The sequence below is a fragment of the Felis catus genome, chromosome B2, assembly GCF_018350175.1.
Source record: "Felis catus isolate Fca126 chromosome B2, F.catus_Fca126_mat1.0, whole genome shotgun sequence".
Lineage (NCBI taxonomy): Eukaryota > Metazoa > Chordata > Mammalia > Carnivora > Felidae > Felis > Felis catus.
This window is the reverse complement of record NC_058372.1, coordinates 52,119,946-52,137,580: the sequence shown is the minus strand read 5'-3', so window position 1 is coordinate 52,137,580 and position 17,635 is coordinate 52,119,946. Positions and strand designations below refer to the sequence as shown.

At 40.8% G+C, this 17,635-nt stretch overlaps 1 protein-coding gene across 1 annotated transcript in view; it reads right to left on the bottom strand.

Moving 5' to 3' along the window:
- Positions 1-16,049, bottom strand: part of FAM83B (family with sequence similarity 83 member B) — a 92,272-nt gene extending 76,223 nt beyond the window's left edge. Inside the window, exon 1 of the mRNA XM_003986249.5 lies at positions 15,984-16,049. The gene's annotated coding sequence lies outside the window, so the exon portion shown is untranslated. The remainder of the gene's footprint in view (positions 1-15,983) is intronic.
- Between the last annotated feature and the right edge of the window lie 1,586 nt (positions 16,050-17,635).

Here is a 17,635-nt window from a genome sequence, read left to right as displayed (position 1 = left end):
ATATAAACATATGTAATAGAGTTAATGAGTAGAGAAAAATAAAATTTCACCATGATATAAAAGCTAAACGGATCAGTAGGCTCATGTGCTAGTTAAGTGACTCATCCAAAAAAAAAAAACAAGCTTATAAAATATGGGATTCAAAACCATGCCTCAAAAGCATTACAAATTCATTTGATACTGAATCTTTGGTATCATTCATGGAAAGTATAAATTCCAAATGTTAAATCTGTAAATACAAAGGACATAAAACAAGATAGTGAACACTAGACTTCAATTCATGGGCTAATCTGGAAAACATTTCAGTAGTTTCACTATAAAGTTAAATATGTAAATGGCATACTTGCTTATGGTTTCTGATCTGAGAAGATTCATTGGGAAAGACTTGTGAAATAACAGGTCAATGGAAAAATGCTCCAAGGAGAAATTATAACTTCCTTAGATCACAAATAGTCCAAGGTTATGATTAGCAATGTGCAAGCAGGTGACCCTAAGTCAAGACTTTGAAACCCATACAAAAAGGGGAGTGCCTGAGGGGCTCAGTTGGTTAAGTGTCCCAACTCTTGATTTCGGCTCAGGTTTTGATCTCATGGTTTGTGGATGCATGCCTCCTGTCGGGCTATGCACTGAGAGTGCATAGCCTGCTTGAGATTCTCTCCCTTTCTCTCCCTCTCCCTCTTCCTCTCCCTCTCTCTCTGCCCCTCTCTTGCTCCTGTGCTCTCTCTCCCTCTCTCAAAATAAACAAACTTAAAAAACTACAAAAAGGATCACAGCTGCTGTCGTCTCTGAGGTCCATTTTCCAACTTCTGTCTTAGGCTGTTTCTATTCAACTACTGAATGCTTTTATGGGTTAAATATGTCCCCCAACAAGGTATGTTGAAGTCGAAGGCCTTGGTCTCAGTGGAATGTGATCTAATTTGGAAATAGGGTCTTCTTTGCAAATGTAATCAAGTTAAGATGAGATCATATTTAATTAGGGTGGGGCCTAACCCAATATGACTGGTGCCCTTATAAGGAGAGTGACACAAACAAATAATCAGGGAGAATTCCAAGTGACTACAGAAGCAGAGACTGAAATGCTGAGGATTACTGGCAACACTAGAGCTGAGAGTAAGGCATGGAACAGATTCTTCCCTAGAACCTTAAGAGAGAACACTGTCCTAGTAACACCTTGATTTGGAACTGTTAGCCTCCAGAACGATGAGAAAATAAATTCCACTGTTTTAAGCCACAATTTGTGATATTTTGTTATAGTGGCACCAAGAAGCTAATACAAATGCATATAAAAATCATCTTTATTTTTAAACCTTAAAAATTTTAAATAGAGATATTTAAGAAATTTAAAAAAAATAATTTACCATCCAGAAATGATTTCAAGCACTTTTTTTTCTAGCTTATGTGATGATATAAAACTAGGTCTCTGACACACTTTAAGGTTGAACAAATTTATTAAAGAACATTTGATAGTCTTTCAAATATTGACAAAAAAGCTCGATCAACCTTTTTTTGGGGAGGGGATAACTGACTTTATATGTCAAAATACCTACCTAGAGAATATGAGAAAATGCTTCATTAAAGAGTATTTCAGAACACCTCTGCTTTATAAAATCATAATCCATGGTCCACAATAGTTAAAAGTTATAGATCTCTTTTTCCTTTGAATTTTTACCTGTCAAGATTGTCTTTGATTTTGAATTTGATTACCAGAAATTTAAGATGACAATTAAAACATTAAAGAAGGTACTATTAAATTAAAAATTTACTATAATATTCAAGCTGCCAAGTGCAATTTGATATCAAATTGTGGCATCCTAACTTATTAAAAATTTCTCAGCTGGCTTTATAATCATACAACAAAATGGTCCATTAGCACAGATTACAGTCTTCCACAGGGTATGCTTTTCAGGAGGCCAAGGACTACACAAACATATAGCACACTCAGTCACAGGGGTCTGCATGCAAATATCTCCAGGTGTAGATCACAAAAAGAATCACCTATGTTATCAGACTTATGAAAAGGAAACTAAATATCTCTAATCCATTTTATAAATCCCAAATAAAAATTCAATTTGCTCAATATCTAAACATTTATTCATTTCTTTTCATTGGGTGATGGTCTGACAATATTGCTTTATCAGATTAACTCAAAAAACACCCATTATTCAAGGGGTGCCTGAGTGGCTCAGTCGGTTAAGCGTCCAATTTCAGCTCAGGTCATGATCTTGAAGTTCATGAGTTGGAGCCCTGCGTGGGGTTCTGTGCTGACAGCTTGGAGCCTGGAGCCTGCTTTCGATTCTGTGTTTCCCTCTCTCTCTGTCCCTCCCTCACTTGTGCTCTGTCTCTCTGTCTCTGTCTCTCAAAAATAAATAAAGACTAAAAAAAAAAAAAATACCCATTATTCAATATATTTTCAATCCCCAGTTTAAACTCTAGTCCAGATATAAGAATATAAAGGCCCCCAAATATGTTAATGACATTAAAACATCATCATTCACTGACACTTAGAATCACTGAGTGATTCCTGCAGAGAAATCCACAGGAGGAAAAAAACAAACAAACCTTTTCTCAGAGATCATATACTAGATAGTCAAACTGCAGAGGAATACTCTAAGCACGGCTTAAAATGCAAGTGGAATTAAAGCAAATTACTGTTTTACCAACACCTAAACTACTCCTAAATTGCATTATATTATGATACTAGTACTCCAGAAGGTCCAATGAACAGGATAAGGTAATCCTAATAGGGTGGCATCTTGTGCTGTAAAGTGTTCCATCTTGTCCTGATCCTGATCAATGTATGTATCAATCATTCAGATGAATAAATAGAAAAGCATTGCTACACTTTGCAGAAATAAATAGCATAAACATCAGAGGCCACAATTAATATTCAAAATGACCTTAAAATGGTAAAATAATAAGTCAACATGAACAAGGTTAAATCCAATACAACAAATGTAAAAGCAATAGTTTACATTAAAAATTAATCATTCAGGGGGCATCTGGGTGGCTCAGTTGGTCAAGCATCTACCTCTTGATTTCAGCTCAGGCCATAATCTCATGGTTCATGGGTTCAAGTCCCCAGTCCTGCGTCAGGTCCTGCACTGACAGTGCAGAACCTACTTGGAATTTTCCATCTCTCTGTCTTTCCCCCACTCACTCTCTCTCACTCTCTCTCAAAATAAACATTAAAATTTTTTTTAAAAATTGAACAAAATAAAAATTAATCAGATGGGGCACCTGGGTAGCTCAGTTAAGTGTCCAACTCTTGATTTCAACTCAGGTCATGATCTCATGGTCTAGAGATCGAGACCCACATCAGGTTCAACACCGGGCATGGAGCCTGCTTAGGGTTCTCTCTTTAAAAACAAGAAAAATGGGGGCGCCTGGGTGGCGCAGTCGGTTAAGCGTCCGACTTCAGCCAGGTCACGATCTCGCGGTCCGTGAGTTCGAGCCCCGCGTCGGGCTCTGGGCTGATGGCTCAGAGCCTGGAGCCTGTCTCCGATTCTGTGTCTCCCTCTCTCTCTGCCCCTCCCCTGTTCACGCTCTGTCTCTCTCTGTCCCAAAAATAAATAAATGTTGAAAAAAAAAAAAATTTAAAAAAAAAAACAAGAAAAATGTACCATACAACTATAGGATTGAGCAGACTTTAGGACAGATTACATCTTGAAGAACAGCTGAAAAATTAGTGTTTAATCTACAGAGAACCCTGAAAGAGACACAGAAGAGTAGTCTTTAATTGTGTCAAGTGGGAAAGTAGGACTGAGTGACAAATCACTGGTTGGCTCAGTGACTCAGAGTGGGTGAGATGGCCCAAGTTTTGTCTCTGGCTCTGCCACAAATAGGTTTAAGATTCTGGTCATGTGACTTCAGGGCTCTAAGCCTCAAGTCCCTTATCAGAAAAATGGTTAAAATAACAGTACTGACGGCAAAGGGTTCCTGTCGGGTTTAATGAGATAGAGGCCCTCAATTCTGTATCAGCCTTAAAATCCGCTAAAATAAATTGTTACATAGTAAGGAAACACAACTTCAAATACTTCCATTTTGACCTCAGTGTGCATTTTCTAATTGACTAAATTCTTCTTTCCAGCTTATCTGTTAACTCAGGCAAAAGACCCCGCAGGCAAAGCATCCTGTGATGGGGAAATGAAACTATGCTCTCAAACAGTAAGGCCTACTCCGAGCCAGCAAGACCCGCGTGACTGACCCCAAGACAAGGAGGGGCATGAACTTTCATGCCTCCCAGCAAGTATCCACTAACCTTTGTCCCACATTTGCTTTATATAAACCAGGAAGTAATTTTAGCCCTTTGGAGATAGTCTTCAAGATTCCAGTCCACTGTCTTCGGGCTAATCCTCTATCTTCCCAGTGTTGGCCTCTGCTCTGGACATTGTCAGTGGCGAGTGGCCAATTTGGTCTGTTTGCGAACCCTGAGACAGGTGTTCTTGCACCCCCACACCCTGGTCACAGCAATACAGGAGAGAATTGTACTTAATAATAAGGATCTATATTTCTCTTACTTTCTTAGTGAGTATCCTCTTTCTGTATGTAATCAAACAGAGGGCATTTTTTTTTTTTTTTTTTTTTAAAGAGTCCTATCATGTTTAACAAGTTGTGCTCCAGGCACCTTTGGCTTCAAAATTCTAAGATGATAACTTATTTTGCCTGCTGAAAAGATCTGATATACCCACAAACTTGCTAATGTTGTTTGGAAGAGGGAGGTGGTTAAGAAAGTGTTTCTTGAGGTGCCTGGGTGGCTCAGTTTGTTGGGCATCGGCTGATTATTGAGTTGGAGTCCTGCATCTGTCTCTATGCTGATAGCACAGACCTGCTTGGGAGTCTCTCTCTCCCTGCCCCTCCCCCACTCATGTGCTCCCTCTCTCTCTCCACTCTCTCTCTAAATAGAAGAAAGAAAGAAAGAAAGAAAGAAAGAAAGAAAGAAAGAAAGAAAGAAAGAAAGAAAGAGAGGGTGAGAGAGAGAGGGGGGAAAGAAAGAAAGAAAGAAAGAAAGAAAGAAAGAAAGAAAGAAAGAAAGAAAGAAAGAAAGAGAAAGCAAGAAAGAAAGTTTCTTACTCTAGTGTGACAAGGAACTGCCTGCTGTCCTCAGTTTCTCCTAAGTCAGCCTTCACAGTTCAGCTTCATTTTTTCGAAGTTAAATGAAGAATATTCTACATATCCATTTTCAAATGTCAAACAAACAAAAAGCCAAGAAAGTCAAAAGCTGCCATAGCAGTTTTGATAGCAAGCAAAAATGCTTATATTATGATGCTATATGGATGATAAGCAGGCTATCAAACCATATAAGAACAGAATTATAATTAAAGAAAATTCATCCAAAAGCAAAAATAAAAACACATACATACAAATGATAATGGCTGCCTTGGTGGTTTTATGGGTGATTTTTTAAACCTTCTTTATACATTTCTGTTCCTATCAAATGTTTATCTATCTATCGATCTATAGTTTTGCTACAGGAAAAAAAAAGGAATTTTTTAAGGGAATTACTCCAATAGTTATTTTTTACTTTAGAATACCCTCCTCTGTTTCCATTCACTTTCTAAGTTGACTGTCATATGTAATTCAAAACCCTGCATATAAAACAGTTTAGTAAGTCTTACAGCACAACACATGAACAAGCACAGAATATGAGAAACTAAAGCCATATGGGTTCAGGGATCAAAAAAGAAAAAACTTAAATAAAAATAACTCATACACTTAATGAGGTCTGAGTAAGTAGCTCACTGATGTGCCCTGTCGTCCCCAGCTCCCGGCAGCTAGGAACAGAGCTACGGCAAGGAGCTCCCATAGTAATTTCTGCACATATTATCACTTTCCATGCATTATTTAAATGCATTATTCTGTCCTCTTCACTAGACTGTAAGCTCTGTGATGGTTGAGATTATGTGTGGTGAGCACAATTATCAATGCTCACTACATAAGTGTCACATAGCAAGCTAATGATATACTGCTTTAATAACTCAGCATTACAGAAGGAGTTGATTAAACAGGATACGTCAAAAAAATCCTGAAGTATAAATTCTTTTCAATGATCATACCCACATCCTCGCCAACATCTGTTGTTTCCTGAGTTGTTAATTTTAGCCATTCTGACAGGTGTGAGGTGGTATCTCACTATAGTTTTGATTTGTATTTCCCTGATAATGAGCAATGTTGAGCATCTTTTCCTGTGTCTGTTTGCCATGTGGATGTCTTCTTTGGAAAAGTGTCTATTCATGTCTTCTGCCCACCTCTTCATTGGATTATTTGTTTTATGAGAAAGGGGAACCTTATTGCACTGTTGGTGGGAATGCAAACTGGCTCGGCCACTGTGAGAAAACAGTGTGGAGGTTCCTCAAAAAATTAAAAATAGAACTACCCTATGACCCAGCAATTGCACTACTAGGAATTTATCCAAGGGATACAAAAATGCTGATTTGAATGGGACACAGGCACCCCAATGTTTACAGCAGCACTATCAACAATAGCCGAAGTATGGAAAAAGCCTAAATGTCCATCAGCTGATGAATGGATAAAGATGATGTGGTGTGTGTGTGTATGTATGTATATACATGTATGTATGTATACGTACATACACACAATGGAATACTACTCGGTGATGAACAAGAATGAAATCTTGCCATCTGCAACAATATGGACAGAAATGGAGAGTATTATGCTAAGTGAAATAAGTCAGTCAGAGAAAGACAGATATGAGTTCACTCACATGTGGAATCTGAGAAACTAACAAACATAGGGGAAGGGAAGAAAAAATGAGATAAAAACACAGAGGGAGGCAAACCATAAAAGACTCTTAAATACAGACAGCAAACTGAAGGTTGATGGCAGTAAGTGGCAGGGAGTGGGTTAAATGGGTGACAGGCATTAAGGAGGGCACTGGTTGGGTTGAACACTGGGCATCATATGTAAGAAATGTATCACTGGATTCTACTGAAGCCAAAACTACATTTATATGTTAACTAACTTGAGAGTAAAAAAGAAAAAAAAAATGATAATATCCATGCAGAACTTTTTAACACTGAAGCACATATTTGTTTCAATTAAATGGAGGTTAATTTTTTGATAATACAAAATATTACCTGTTGAAATGGGCTTTTAAAAGAATAATTACAAACCTAATGAGCACTGTAAAAGTAAATAGATAAATCCATAGATCTCTATTAAAAATAAACATAAATACTAATTTCAAATGAGCACTTTGTCAGAAGGATAGAAATGGTATCAAGTGTCAATTGGGAATTCTCCCTAAGAACTGTATTGAGATGTTTAATTATGTTAAAGTCATTATGAAAATAGTTTCTATGTATTTAAATTAATTTTCATGAAATAAAGTTCTAAGTCTTGTTTTTCAACATGATACAAATTAGCTATGAAGTGGGACTCATTTCTCCTCTGTTTTTGATATCAGTTCTGTTATTATATGAACTTATTTCAGCAGAAAGAAAGGATTCACTGGGTGTTTAATTTTTTTTTTTTTAACGTTTATTTATTTTTGAGACAGAGAGAGACAGAGCATGAACGGCGGAGGGTCAGAGAGAGAGGGAGACACAGAATCTGAAACAGGCTCCAGGCTCTGAGCTGTCAGCACAGAGCCCGACGCGGGGCTTGAACTCACGGACCGTGAGATCATGACCTGAGCCGAAGTCGGCCGCTCAACTGACTGAGCCACCCAGGCGCCCCTCACTGGGTGTTTAAACAGGTTATGATTATAGATGTTTGGTATATCATTAAGATGCAATTAAACTATACATTCCAGAGCAGTGCTGAGAAGTTTAAAAGACCGTATTTTCCAACATGGTAAAACAGAACACTGTGACGCTTAAGTTTATCCAACACATCATCCAGATGAAAACCCAGATTCTCGTTTCAAGAAGCCTATCCATCTCTCTACTCTAAAGGTAGGCAAAACTTGCAACAGGTAAGTGTCGTTTTTGTTTTCTTTTGTTTTGTCTGTTTCTCCCTTGACAATGCTATAGTACCAGGGGAAATGGTTTTTAATACCGACTACTGTCACTGCCAAAGGTATCAGAAAATCATTGCTGAGATAGCCTCAATGTTGGGTTCTAGGACAGGAGGCGAAGAGTATCTTTCAAATGTCAGCAAGAGTATCTTTCAAATGTGTTCCTACTATCTGGGCTTAGACTTCAGAACTTTACTTATCTGTACCTTCACTGTTCTCTGTCAATATTCTCCCCAGGATAATGTCATCCAGTCTTACAACAGGAAATATTCTATATCAATTTTCGATGACTCTCGAAAATCTCCAGATGGGACTGCTCTCCTAGGCTCCAGACTCATATATTCCACTGGTTTCTGGACACCTTCCCTGCTATTTAATAGGCTCACTTTTTTACATTAAACATGCCAAGTTAATTCCCATTTCAGGATCTTTGCACTAGTCATTTCAACAGCCTAGAATTCTCTTTCTTTTCATTCCTGTCTTACTCATGTGGTACCTCCTTAGAGTGTCATTCCAGACTACCTATTTTAAAAAGGACCAACCCGGGGTGGGCAAGGGAGGGGTGCTAGGTGGCTCAGTCAGTTAAGTGTCTGACTTCAGCTCAGGTCATGATCTCACAGTTCCTGAGAGCCCAGCGATGGGCTCTGTGCTGACAGCTCGAACCTAGAGCCTGCTTCAGGTTCTGTGTCTTCCTCCCTCTCTGCCCCTACCCCTCTCATGCTCCATCTCTCTCCCTCTCCCTCAAAAATGAACATTAAAAAATTTAATTAAGAAAAAAAAAGGATCTAACCAGGGCTCCTGGGTGGCTCAGTTGGTTGAGCATTCAACTCTTGATTTCAGCTCTTGTGAGGATCTCATACTTCCTGAGTTCAAGCCCCACGCTGGGCTCCACACTGATGGTGTACATGGAGCCTGCTTGGAATTCTCTCTCTCTCTCTCTCTCTCTCTCTGCCCTGTGCCTGTGTGAGTGCCTGTGCGCTGTCTCTCTATCAAAATAAATAAACTTATTTTTTTTCAAGACCTACCTCTCAGCTATGCTTAATTCTATTACCTGGTTTTATTTAACTTTTAGCACTTACCATCATGTAAAATAATCAAGGTGTTTATTTACTTGCCATTGCCCATATCCCCCTCACCAAAATGGAAGTTCCTGGAAGGCCACCAAGCTGTTTATTCTAATTTATCTGTGCCTGAGTCATTTTGGGTATTCCTCATTTGGAGTATCACTGCTGTCATAGATAAGGCCTACTGTCTTACATTCTAAGTATGCTGGGATCTATGATCCATTCTTCCCTCACTTGTAATCAATCACAAAGGTGAAATTACTAGGGATCTATCTATTCCCTCCATCGTTTGCCTCAATAACCCTCCCCACTTTACACCTATCCACAAATCCTATTATCATAGGAAATGGGTTCGGATCTTTTGACCTCAGTTCTGAACCTCTATAGAATATGTAACAAAGACCTGATACATTTAGGTGAGCATGCACACAATGCAGGATACAAGGGCCCCAAGGAGTGAAATACTCAATGTGTGTCATACGCACTCCTGTCCCACCTTTTGAGTCTACTTGAGACAACAAGAAAGCCAATCTTGGTGCACGCTGACATTACAGAGGGGCGGGTGCTGTAGGAAATCATCAGAAACATGTGCTCCAATGAAAGTGCTCCTATGAAAGTGGCTTTCCAACTATGTGTAACAAAAACAGTGTGCTTCATCTATGCTAAAGTGAAAGTTCACAAACAAAATGTCTTAAGAAAATGTATTTTCCTTATATATGTTGGGAATGGCTATCAAAAGTCAGGGTTCTAAGTATTTAGCAGCAACAACAAAACTCTTGGACTGTTAAAAAGTAGAGGTTTAAAACAGAAATAATATTGTGGAAACTGTTCAAGTAGACACAAGTTTATTTAGTTAAAATGCCCCCCCCCATAAATGTCATAATATATCTAGCTTGGAAAGATTTTAGTTTAATTTGTATAAAGAGCCCTATAGATATATAAAACATGCAAAGCAATCCCAATGTCTAACAATCCTTTATTAGTCTTTTCCTTCAGGATTCCCTTTTAATTAAGCCTGCTTAGATAGCTATATCACAGTTGAAATGAAGTACTTCTTTTTTATTTTCCCTCAGAAATTCCCCCAAAAAATCAGATTGGAAAACTAGCCCACTCTAGTTCAGACCTTTTACTGTCTTCTTCATTGGCTTCTCTCACTCACACACATGGAAGTTAAGCAAAAAAAGTATAAATAAATAATTTTTTTTTTTAAGTGTGTGAAATGCTGCTCGATTTGTATAGATGGATTTCTAGGTCCTGTGGATTACTTGTGAACAGCATTCCCTGCAATCTCTCCTCACAACTGTGCTTGATTCCTCTGACAGTGTTTCTACCCTGGATGACTATAACGACTGAGTGAAGGTGCGTGTTTATAAAGCTCTAGAACTGGACCAGAAACTGCACCTGGGAGCTCTTCTGTTTTATTCCAACTTGTCCTTCAGGCCCAGGTCAGTGCAACTGTGAGGGAGAAGGGAGAAGAGACTCCAAATAATGGTACCACTATGTTAGGATCTTAAAACCAAAAATAATAGTTTCTTTCACTCCAATAATTTTTTTATCAATCACTTCTATTTGTGATACATGCACACATCTACTTAGGATGTTCATGGGCTCCTGTCCAAACTTTTGTGGACTCATATTTTAGATCCAAACCTTAGAGGGATTTTATGGTCTTTTCTTTTAATATTTCATGTTTTAACTCCTCTGCATGTAAGATTTAACCTGATAAATGGAAGTAAATCTAGTCTACAAACAGAACACAGAATTTAACATATTGGGAAGACCCTATCTTAATAACAGGGTATTGAATCAAGGCTTTGAGTATACACAAGACATGAATGACTTATCAGAGAATACCTTCAGGTATGAGTATACAAGAACTGGCTTAGTATTGCACAAATAAACTTTTGCATTAAAGCACATTTTATGTTACTTTCATTGTATATGGACTGATGTTTTTTGCCTGACATTAGTAGACACAAATTGTAGACATATGCTGTAATTTTAATTTTCATTAGTATTATTTTCCTACTGAGATTTTTTTTTAAGTTCATTTATATGTATTGTAGCCCTCTACTTAGTACTTTTGATCTTTGAACCATTCTACACTAGACAATAACTCTCAAAGTAACTTTCCTGTGATAAATCCACTTTTCAATCCATCAATTAACAAATATTTCAACTTACTGCACAATGAGGGTATGGGCATATCAATATCCAGTTTCAATAATATCATTATCCTTCTTTTTTAATGTCTTATTTGTACTCTTACTTGAATACTTTATTGCAACTTTAGTTTTGTTTTTTTTTTTAGTTTTTGGAAAACAGAAAAATGAAAGTCTCGATTTTCATAAAATGCTTATCTAATAAATTGAGTATAACAAAGGCAAAGATGGAAATTATTGAACATAGCAAATAAGGCCAATATTTAGTTTTAATCAGATGATCATTGTACACATGTTCCATTGTGAAGGAAAATAATATTTTTTAATGTATAAAATGCCAGAAATGACTGTTGAAAAGGGTATCAAACATTTAAAATAGAACTGGCAATTTTATTTAGAATATACTTTAACTATTAGAGAACAGAATTACCTCCATAATATGTTATTTGACTTAAATACTATTTGAATTTTACAGACTTTTAGAAATAAACAATGTGCCAAAATTGGGGCGCATGGGTGGTTCAGTCAGCTGAGTATGTGACTTCAGCTCAGGTCATGATCTCGTGGTTTGTGAGTTCCAGCCCTGTGTTGGGCTCTGTGCTTACAGCTCGGAGGCTGGAGCCTGCTTCGGATTCTGTGTCTCCCTCTCTCTCTGCCCCTCCCCTGCTCATGCTCTGTTTTCTGTCTCTCAAAAATAAATATTAAAAGAAAGAAAGAAAGAAAGAAAGAAAGAAAGAAAGAAAGAAACAATGTACCTAAATAAAAAACTGTGCTGCTATTGAAAGGTGACAGCAAGAAATAAAGACAAATGGATGAACAGATGGAGAATTAGACAAATAAACAGAAGTAAGAAATGGGGGAGATGGAAAAAGAAAAGATGAAATGTGGCACAGAGAAAGAAGAGGAGCCAAAGGATGAGAAGGAACGAGGAAAGAAGGGAAGAGAAGACAGAGGAAAAGAAAGTAAAGGAAGAGAAGCACAAAGAAGGAAGAAAGAGGCCAGAAACCATAAGAGCAGACAGAAGATTGGAGGGACAACAAGAGATGAGAAAGGAATGGAAGAAATGCACCTGAAGCCAGGAATCGGGTGGGGAACACGGTCAACAGCTCCTTAACCTAAGAACAGCTTAGCTTTATTTCACCCTTCTCTAACAATTCAGAAGTTACATTTATCGAAAAAGATGATCCTTTTAAAGCATCTGTAAACAGCTGCTGAACGAGCCAAAGGAGGCTAAGTAGTCAGAGCCAAGTCCTGTGAAGAACGGAAGCCTTCGCTTGTTTGTGCAGGAAGTAAAGGACAGCGGAACATGCCGCTGAGGGACTCTACTACCGCCATTGAGGTGGAAGAGGCCACTTTTTAGGGCTTTGAAAACTGCCTCTTCTTCCCCAAATGAGTAATGCTTATACAATCAGAGAAGCAACTTGATGATAGAGAACCAAAACCCTCTGAAATGATAATCTGACAAAAGAAGTGAAAACAATGAGCTTCCCAGTGATACAATGGGGAGATGTTAGGTAACATTATTTTATGGTACCCTCAATAAGAAGCACAGAGAATTTCAGAGCAGGATGGGACAGGCTAGTGGAAAACCTGAGACACCAAGAGAATTTAGGCACTTTGTCCAAAATCATAACAAAGTGGTCTGCTAGTGTTCAGTTTCACAGAGGATTAATGAACATACACAGTGCCTGCTGGAACTTGCAGAGAATAGGAATGAAACACTAAGTGAATGGACTATAATTGTTATTAAGTCCCTTAAATGTCAGCTTCCTGAGATCCAGGAACAGTATCCTGTTACCTTCCTACCCAGAGTGGAACTCACTGCTAGGCACAAAATAGTCAATACATGCATGTTTAATGAACGGATAGAATAAAAGAGCACAGAGTCGTAACCTTTAGGTATCAGGACTGCATAACTTTTGTGTAAACTCTTTAGAATAGGCCACTGCCAGTAACATGGAGATTACACCTGACCCTATGCCAGTTCTCAACAGGCTGACTGTCCCTAACTTACCTTTCCCAGAGATGGGTGCTGTCTACAAATTACTTCATACACAGCTCAAAAGATAAAAGTCATGTGCCTTTAGGGGACATCTAGCCTCACTCCTAAGGACAGTATGAAAAGAAAACGAAATTACAAACTGGGTAGTAATTAGATGTCCCCAGAGGAAAAGGTTCCTCATATCAGACATGATCACACGATTCAAACACTTCCCAACATAGATGTGCCCAATGGGCAAATAACCCTTATATTTGGATCATCTCTCCAATCCAGTCTCATCTTCGTCATAGCATCATAGCTGCTGAAAACTTCTTTTGCCTCCCTGATCACCCTACCCCTACCTCCTATATACATTAGCCTCCTGGCTCCTTGATAAACCCTTCTTCCCAAACCTGGAGCCAACTTTCTCCCACTCCACCTCTACCCATGCCCCTTGTGAGCTGAGACAGACACCACAAAACAATGCTAATGCCCACTGGCCTACCTCAGTAATAAGGAAGCTCCATCTGAAGGCTCCAGCATGTTTTCTCAGAGAAATGTCAGTGGATTTAATTTGTGATGGAGCTTAGGTGCTACTTGCATAAAATTTAACCCACAATATCTTGAAATCCATAGTTAGAACGCTATTTGGGGGGTGGTGGGGAGAATGTATTCTGACTCTCAAACGATAAACTCACTAACAAAATTCTAAAATACATGTCACTTCCAGATTAGAAATAATTAAATAAACAAAAGTGCATTGCAAAATTAGCAGTAACATTGTGTGGAACAGACTCTGAATTGTGAAACATCCTTGTAGCACTCATATTTTACAAGTTACAGAGGGACAGATATGCAAACTTACCTAACTAGCTAAACAAGGACAACTTGTAATTTGACAAATAATTAGTTAAATTAAGATTAAGTGGGGCCTTTTCAAAAGCTTTCCTCCAACCTGATTATGGAGAAGAGGACTCCTTTGCTGGGATCATACTTTGGCCACCAGATTCTCAAGACTTAAGCTACAATGTTACATCTTGGAAACTTATTATTGTATAATGGAATGGAATAAGAAACAAAGTAGGTGCAGGGGGGAAGTCACGGTCAAGAAAACACTCAATGTATAAACAGGGGATATGGTAGCAGGAGGAGATACAACAGAAGGAATAATAAAATTAATTAACCCATCCCAAAAGAGTTTAGTCAGTTATAGTTACAGTAATAATCTCCGAAGAGTAATCACAAAACACATCACTGAGTCAGCACCAGAGGTGTGGTTTGTCTCCTATGCAATCCCTTTCAGCAACTATTCAATAGGTACAGCTTCCCACAATAAATTCTGAGCATCTGTGGTCTAGAATGTGCCAGCTTTAAAGGCAGGATCCACCCAGCCCCTCAGGCAAGCTGTGCAGGGCTCAGCCAGCAGCCTTAATAGGCGTGTCCACCACGTGTGCCCTAAACCCAAAAGCCAGGGGGTGGAATTTGAAACTGGAAGGTGTGGGGACTGTCACCATTCTGGGAATTGCAGGAAGACAGGGAAAAAAACAAACATAACAAAGACCGACCCCCAACCCTGACTCCATCCTGTTTCACAGCATTCTTATTTAATTATTTTGAAAAACGAAATAAAAAAAATTTTTTTTAAGTAACTTTCTCTTCTAAGGCCCTCCCTTTCATCGCTGTAGCCTTGTCCTATCTCTTGTCGGGACTGATTCAGCCTCAGTCATGGATTTCCCTGGGGCTCTCGCATTGGTTGGGGATGAGAAAGGGAAAGAGGGGAGGTGTCTGCCAGTGACCTGGCAAAATGTGTGGGAATCTGGAAATGAGTTGCTGGCCATCTTGGTCTACAGCCTTGACTTCCTGTCGCCAGCATGGCTTTTTCTCAGTGTTCTGGCCTCCTGAGCTCTCATCTCCACTTCTGGGTCGAGACCCTAGAACCAAGAACCTCATCACTCCATGCATGATCAACATGGTATCCTGTGTCCCCACACCCTCCTCCCTACAAAGCACCACTGTCTCTTTACACACGAACGCAGAAGCTTGAACACACAGGCACTTTCCCTCCTCACACACCTTATTATATAGGTGATAATTCCCCCAACGTGTCACAGAGAAGAGTACCTTTCCAAGTACCTTTCCAGAAACAAACTCCTCTCCCTCTAGAGCAGTGGTTCTCAAAATCCTTTATGTACCAGAATCACCTAGCCAGCGAACCAAGGACCCAGACCCACACTCAGGCCGGCCGACTCGAGGTTGGGAAGCACAGGTCTGGACTAATTCGGGGGAAGAGGCGGATTGGATACAAACAAGAAACGAGATTCCGTCAAGAACAACCTTCCCTTCCAGTTGCAAACCCCAGGGGAGATCGAAAGAACACTCTGGCCCTTCTCCAGCCTACGCCCCCCACCGCACCCCTGCCCGACCACGTTCCCCCCTGTACTTCCTCCCACGAGGCGCTTCCCAGACCCTCGCCACCGCTTCCTCCCCGGGGTCCGCCGCCAGCACGGACAGCAGCGGGGGAAACAGACCCCGCGTCCACGGTGGGCGGCGCCTGTCCCCGGGGGAACCCGAGCCCACAACCCGCCGGAGACAACTTTTCAAACTTCCCGACGCACTCTCACCTACACGCGAATGAGAGAAAGTACACCCAACAGAGGAGACCGAAATGCCGATCCGCGCGGGCTCCCCAGGGGAGCTCCCCTCCCCTCCCCCTGCCGGGCGGGCCCGCGGTGGGTGCAGCCCCGGGACCCCGCCGCCCCCGCCCGCCCGGGCCGCGGAGGGCAGCCCGGAGCCCCACTTACGGCCAGGAGCGCCCCCGAGCCGCGCGCAGCAGTGCCCGCCGCCGAACGTTTGCCTCCCAGGAAGCGGCGAGGCGGAGGGAGGGAGGGGAGGGGAGGGGAGGGGAGTTACCTGCCGCGCGTCAGGTCGGCGGAGGGAAGCGGGATCCGGCCCCGACCGCGCCTCCCCGGCCTGGGTGCACAGCTAAGTGAGCGCGGGCGGGCGGACCAGTTGCAACAAGTCCCGAGTCGTGTCACGCCAAACCCCGCGCGGCCAGAAAGCGCCTCGGAACCTGTCTGAACTCAGAAACCCAACCCTCCACCCGCCAAGTACAAAGTCTTCCTTCCCCTCCGCCCTCCGGGCTCTCGGGAGATGGCGAGTCCCGACACCTGGAGACCCCAGAGGAACCCCCGCGCTTACCTGGGAAGGGTGGGCCTCGGGAGAGCGGGTTGAGCTCTCACCCCCCCCCTGCGTCCTAGGCTCTGGAATGCGGTGGGTGGGGGGGAAGGTTGAGGGGGCCGCAGGGTTTGGGGGGGGGGGGAGGGGAGGGTTGCACCGCCCTCGGGAGAGCGGGGCGGACGGGACCTGCAGTAGATAATTCCAATCAGCCCAGCAATGCGAGCCCCTACCCAACCGCCTGAGTGTTTCCAGGCTTGGAAAAGACCAGGAGGTGGAAAGGCGGTAGAAACCGTACTTGTGCAGGTACCTTTTTGTGTGAAAGAGCAGTTTTAAACATCATCAAAGATTGGGCATCCACTCTGGACTGTTGTGGTTGCTGACTTGAGATGAAAAGATATTCTTTAAAATAGGAATACCTGCGTGAAAAGCAGGTCACTCTAGGAGCAAGGTTAGGGGAATAGAGGCATTACAATTTGGTTTCAACACAAAATAATTACAGCAATTATTAATAATTTAAATAAAATTTATTTTAAAAATTTGTCTACAGCTCCGTAAATCTGTTAGGAATGTTTCTGATGATTGTATAACCATATAGTCTTCGAAGTAGAGCCACTTGCAGCAAACGTTAAAAATGCAGCCTAGTACGGGAAAAATGAAACTTAGGGTCATAATAAGCACATTTTAAGCTTTTGGCATGATATGTAAATTATCATAAAATGGAATTGACCTTAAAAATGACTTTTATGGATATTTTGCCCTGAATAAAACACGTGGGGAAAATGTGAAACTATTGGGATTTGAGTTAGGTCTTGATTGATGAGTAAGTAGACTTAGACTGGAGGATGAGATTTACATATTCTAGGTGCTGAAGCAGCAGCGAGCAAAGGACTAAGTCAGAAAGTAAAAGCAAGTTCCAAGAAGAACAAAAGTAGGCTTCCAGATTGTGATTTATAGGTTTTTTTTCCACAGTATCTAGAGAATTATCTTGGTTTTTATATATGTGACTTTTGTCTTCTGTTCCTGTAATTTACATGTCTAACCTTTTAATATATATTTTTTAATTTTTATAATGTTTATTAATTTTTGAGAGAGAGAGTGCAAGCAGGGCAGGACAAGAGAGAGGGAGACACAGAATCTGAAGCAGGCTCCAGGCTCTGAGCTGTCGGCACAGAGCCCGACTCTGGGCCCCAACTCACAAACTGCAAGATCATGACCTGAGCCTAAGTCAGATGCTTAACTGACTCAGCCACCCAAGCACCCCAATGTTTTTGCAATC